The following is a 6356-nucleotide window of genomic DNA, read 5'->3' as shown; positions in this document are numbered from 1 at the left end:
CAGGGAACACCCGAGTTAACGGCCGCGGCGCGGCACGTCCCCGCAGTGCCACCGTCCAGCCCGCCCGTCGCCGCAAGGTCTGCTTTCCCCCCACGCCGCACACTAACACCCGGGGTTCGGCGGGGAGCGGTTGAGCGCGCCCGTCTTGACGCCCCGAGCGGCGTCAGTGGATTCCGGCAGCAAACACGTGCGCTGCCTGTGCCGGCGTGTGTTGAAACCCCTCTGCGCAACGAGAGCGTTCCGTAAACGAAACGATAATAACGAGGACTCTGCGGGTTTCTCTCTGATTAAAGTCCTTTGTGTGCTTACGCGCAAATGGCGTTCAGCCCTCCAGCTCCGGGTGCGTCGTCAGTGGGGCCTAGCGGACGGGAGCACGCCGGTGCTCGCCGCGGCCGGGCTGCGAGCGTGGCTGCAGAGCCGCTCTTCGCCACGGACCGTTCTGCAGGGACGCCCGCCCGCCGCCTCCAAACGCCCGCCAGGGCCAGGGAGCCCAGCACAGCAAGTGAGCCTGGGTTTTTTCTTTCCCTCTTGGGTGCAACCGGTGCCGTGGCAATTAATGTCTGGGAGAACTGCAGCCTCGCGAGTGACTTAGAAAAAGCAAATAAAAAATGAGGCTTCTGGCTAAAGGAGGTGTTCGCCCCATCCCTGGTGTCCTTCTGTCCTTCCAAGGAAAAGCTGCCAGGGCAGGACCTGGCGTTTGGCCGCCCCCAGTTTAACTGATGTGCTCCGATGTTTAACTGGCGGGCTCAGCTGCAGACGTTACACAGAGGTGCTGCATCTTGCAACGCTCCTTCCCTCTCAAAACCCCATGATTTTAGGCAGGGCTGGAAATGTCTGAGCTTCTCCTTCCCCTCCCGAGTAGGCGGAGGGAGCAGTCCTTCCCACCACAGCACCTCAGCTTTCGCTCTCCTGTTGCCTGTGATGCTCCTGTTTCTCTGCCTGGCCAGTCAGCTGAGAGCTGACTTTTCTCATATGCACAGCAGACAGCAAAGAAAATAATTTGAAAACACTCTCCCAGACCTTTATCCATCATAAAAAAAAGAAAAAAAAAGGCCTGCCTCCTATCTCCTCCTCTCACAGCAATTCACTTTAAGTAATTTCACCAGGTACATGCGGTGTTTGGAGGGGTTGTCTTAATGGTTTTCATCCTTGAGCAACCCATCCTGTCTTTCCTATTTTTCTCCAGTTGTCTCTAATATTTTGAAAACAGTTACACTCACAATAATAGGCAATTTTATCACAAAGATTCTAGGCATGAGAACTACTGAGTTAATTTGCTTCTGTTTATATCTGTATCTCCAAAATGAATGGATTGCACCATTTAATGAAAACGCTGTGTTCTGAAATTCAAGCCTTAAAATTATAAAGATGTTTCAGTGCTTTATATCCATCACTCTCTCACAGTCGTTTATACAAAAAAAACCACGTTTGCCTCCAGCTTTATTTATTTTACATTATGAAATAACAAAGATGTGTGCTGGGTTAAAACCGATCCTGAATGCTAATACATGAGAATTAAAAGGAGAGAATAATGATGGCCTAATGTCTACACTAAATTAATATATACTATAAAAGATATGATGCATACTGGGTTGGTGTTCCCAGCAGAGCCATTATTTTGGAATGGGCTAAACAAACAATGATCATCCTTTCACTGATGAGTGATGGTCTCCAGTCTGCTGCCTTCTCACCCACAGTATGTAAATGATGCTCCCTAGCTTTGATCCAGGGACACAAAACATTTGCTTAGGCACTAAAGAAATGAAAATTGCCCCGAACCAGATAAAAGTAGGACAGAACAGAGCTGATAAGGTTTTACAGCATGGGCAAGTTTCGACTGCTGGCACAGCAACTGGTTTAAGTTAAGAGGTGAAGCAAAAATACCGAGCGCCTAGTGATGCCAGTGGAAAAAAAATCTCTGCCTTCTTCCTGGCACGCGGTATCCCCCCAGTCCCCAAACACACGGTCTTTATTCCCGCTCCTCACACACCAGCCTTGTCCTCCGCTGATACAGGGGGTGCCCCCACCTCCATGTGTGCGTGCATGGCTGTGCCCGGACGAGCACACGGGTATGGCCAGTGCTCCTCTTCTCTCCCGCCTACGAGCATCCTCTCCCGCTGGCTGGTCCCTTTGGCCCCCCCACCCCGGCAGCAGCTGCCCCCCCAGCACAGCCTCCCCCAGTGCCTCCAGTCCCAGCCCCTTCCTGCTGCTGCGGATGCAACAGCAGGGTCAAGCTGAGCTGGTGCAGGATCTGATCTTGGACTGACCCCCCCTTACTTACACATGGAAAGCGGTCAGAGAGGCGTGGGTTTGTGTGCAAAGGCACCAGGTATTTGCCCAGAGACAGATCAATACAACGCCTTGTGCCTCAAGCCCTAAATTGATTTTTTGCAGCTTCAGGAAACTATTGTTAGCTCTTTGTGCGGGACTGATCATCACATCCCTGTATATTTTCTGAAGACCTTTGTTTCCACAGCATCTGAATTTCACCTCTGCATTTGGCTGGCAAACAGTGACTGCTTGGCCCTAACAAAAGAAAACACACATCAGCTTTGAGGTAAGCGGGCTGTCAGTGTGTAAAATTGAGCTTTATTAGGCATTAATGCCTCCAGCTTATTGAAAGGATCAAGGTTTCATGTCAGTTCAACCAGAGCAGCTCGAGCGCCGCTGCTGCAGCAGGCAGCTGTGAACCCCCTGGGCAGAGAGGCAGGACTGGGCTGGGGTAACCCCGACTGCTGGGGCACCCGCAGCTGCTGGGAGGATGAGGTCTTCTTCAAATCAGAGGGGAAACTATATTTGCACAATAGCGCAATTAGAATAACTTGATTAAAAGAAATGCAAACGAGCCATTAACTTTGCTTTGCTAAATCTCCTTGTAACGTGATTCTTCTTAGAGTACCTGTGCAGGAAGGGGGAGAAGATAAATGAATCACTACAGAAAAGCCTCTCGTGTCATGAAAATAGCATATTTATTAAAATAACAAACACAACCATTACCAGCCCAACTGCTGCAGCTGTCTTTTATGGAATTGTCTCTCCCAGCTGGAGCGGCTGATGGCTGAACAGGTTTGTGGCCAGAGCATTCAAAACCACTCTTCCCATTGTGGGTCCTCAACGTCACGGAGCGGATGCTCCAGCCTTGTCCTCCACTGCCCCAGCAGGACCGCTCCCCCCCACCACTTCCGTAAGACACGTGCAAACCCAGTATTTTGATAGTTTTACTTCTCTGTTGAGGCTGGGTAAAACTGGATTATGGAGCCAGAAGATATCACTGGGGGACAGACAGCCAGACAGCATGAAGACACCACCCTGTTCCCTGAAGAAACAGGACTTAGAAAGAGTGGAAAAGCACAGAGCAATGAGACGATCATTGCACAGGAGGAGACGCAGGGCCGAGAGCGAGGAAGCAGCCAGCAAAGGACCAAAGAAATGCTGTGGTGGGAGAGGGACAGAAACTCTGCTAGCACCTCACAGAATAAGGCCCTTATCTAGAAAAAAGAGTATGCAAATGAGCAAAGGCATGGAGCAGCAGGGTGATGAGTAAAACTAATTAGAAAATGAAGCTTGATTATTCATGGACTTGACAGAGAGCAGCTAATCAAAGGAATAATACAAGTTTGCATATTCTTTGTGATGTGGGCATCAAAGCCTTGCTTCTTGTCACTATGGCATCACCGCTGCTCATTCCTAAAACCAGGCACACTTGATGCAAGCGTGACGTCTCGCTCTGGATCACGCGATGGGTCTTGGAGAGCCTGAGGTGTCCAAAAGCACCTCTGTTTTTTCCAGCTGTTGAACTGAACTAGCAGTTATCTCTACCTGTAGATCTTGCCTTCCTGAATACAAACATTGCCCAAAGCACTTTGGGTGTGTGGGAAACTGGGCAGCCTTTAAAAGCTTGAGACAAAGACCTGGAAACTCAGGGAACCCACCGTGCAAGATAATTGCAAGAGATTGCAAGATAATCCCTTATGGTTTCATTTTGCTGCTGACTGATCGCTAAATAAACTTTGTAGAACTCACACGTGGGAAGATGAACTTGGTGGGAGGTATTTGCACAGTACTTGCTGGGTGCAGGAAGCTTTCAGAAGTACCTTCTTCCCAACACACAGCATCAGAAACCATCCATTAGAGCAAACCTTGGATTTTCACCATCAGTTGGAGCCAGACAAAAGGCAGGCTAGCTTTCAAGTTACAAGGTACCAGTAGCATTTCCATTTCGCAAATAGATCTCGGTCCTGTGAAAGCTTTTACAGGAGGACCTGATGTGGGGCTGGCTTCTGGACATGTACCAAGCTTCTGGGCAACAGTCAGAGAGTGAATAAATGATACTGTCCCATCACCACTGATTCTTATCCCAGCATGAAATTGGCTGAGAAACTGCTGAAACATCAAATTCTCTTTTGATGAGGGCAGCCTGGGACAACTCCAGGGAACAGCATCCATGGGGATGAAAGGGCTCTTTCAAGTATGCCTCTGAATCAGTGGGAAAAGCAAGAAGTTGGGACCGCTCTTGCCACTGTTTGCTTGTCTGAATAATTACATTGATGGGTATATTAATACCATCTGGCGTTAGAGCCAAAGAGCAACCAGGCATTGAAGAGATTACTGGTGAGGTGTGTGAAGCACCCTTTTGGAGGTGCTTATGAGCAGATTAGGAGGAATTAGAAAGGGTGCGAGCCAGCAAAGCCCAGGGCTGCAGGCCAGATGGTCCAAGGGACATTTGGTGCCCACTTCCAAGGTATATAATGCAAACCTGGTGTATCTGACCTACTTCATAACAAAACCTGCAGCATTTGCCCGATTAAGGTAGGTAAGAGACTAACTCGGATAATGTAGAGTGGACTTCAGCAGTGGTTTCATGCTGGAGAGAAAGGTTGTGAAAGGACACGTACAATATTTGTTGCATGTTCCTAAACCCAAGGGGGAAATCATTTCACATGGCCCTGAAAGGAACAGTGGGAAAAGACACAGTATTACCTAATGCTACCTCAATAGGTAGTCCTCTGTGGAGTAAATACAGTGGTCCAAAGGCATTCAAGAAATCTGAAAGGTGAAATTTGCCCTTCACAGTGAAATTATTCCAGTTTAATCACATTGGTTTTGAAATAGATTTAGGTAAACTGGTACCACCCTTTTGCCTGGACACTCTTCAGTCCTGGAGTAGTTGTATCGATGTAACTTAATTTGGTGTCATTCTGTGCACAGACTGCATCTCAGATGCTGTATAAATATTTGCTTATTGAAATTGATGCTGAATTTGGGCAACAGAGTCTTGTGGGATTAACCTGTGTGAGAGGGGAATCAGATACAGGAGCAAAAAAAAGATTGCAGGAAGACGTCTTCAATTTCCACAGATGAGTACATGCAATTACCTAATTTGTAAAGTGAATGAAAGAATAAATGAAGGTGAAGCAAGAAGAACCCCAAGCATTACCAAATAATAATAAAAAAAAGAAGCTTTGAGGCCAGCTTCTTCCCAGAGCCTCCCGAGCAGCAGGGCTGATGAATCTTCAGGGAGTCATCTTGTAGTCCAGTGAAACAAAGAAACGTTCGTTTCACAGTGAGGTTTTGCAAAAGCAGATTTACCAGGGATAGCAAATAAATAGTTCGCAGTTTCTGAAGACATGAAGATAAATTTTCTTTCCTGTATTTCAAATCTAGTTCTGCCAGTTGCAAAAGGCCTACAGCAAGCATCCCCCTACAAAATAAAAATGAGGGACAAAGCAAGAGTTTCACTTTCCAGTTATGTGTAAAAGGACTCCTAAAAAAGAAAAAGCTCACCTTTCTCTGTAGCCCCCTCCTCCGCTGCCACAAATCCACAGGGAAACACAATATTTGTGTTATATTACACTGAAACTTCTAGAATAAGAAAACAAAAATCAACGTGTAAAATCTAGATGTCACCACAACAGAATTCAGTAGACAATCCCCAGCTGGGCTGGATGTAAATAAAGAAAATTGAGCACAGCAATTTCTTGTTATTTCTGGAAAAAAACTTAGGGTTTGTAGCATTACAACACTTTGCAGTAACTGAAAGAAAACCAGGGCAGTATGATTTTATACCTCCTGATGCTAAATTCTAGCCATTGGGTCATGTGGCTTGGGGCCAGGCTTTCCCAGGGCGCTCATGGCCAGCCCTGCATTTGCATTACTAAAGGCACAGGCTGCTCTCTGAATCCCCGCTTTGTGGGAGATGCTGCCAGTCCTGCATGTGCCTTAGCTGCCACTTCGCCAGATTAAAATAGTAGCAGCTATTTTAATCCGCTGCTGGAATACATCTGAAGAAATTCCTTGCGATCCCTTTCTTCTCTCCCCAGCTGACACAGAGCCGCGTGGCAGGGAGCGCACGTGCG

This window comes from Haliaeetus leucocephalus, unplaced genomic scaffold, assembly GCF_000737465.1.
Source record: "Haliaeetus leucocephalus isolate CR32 unplaced genomic scaffold, Haliaeetus_leucocephalus-4.0 Scaffold340, whole genome shotgun sequence".
Lineage (NCBI taxonomy): Eukaryota > Metazoa > Chordata > Aves > Accipitriformes > Accipitridae > Haliaeetus > Haliaeetus leucocephalus.
This window is presented reverse-complemented; position numbering follows the sequence as displayed.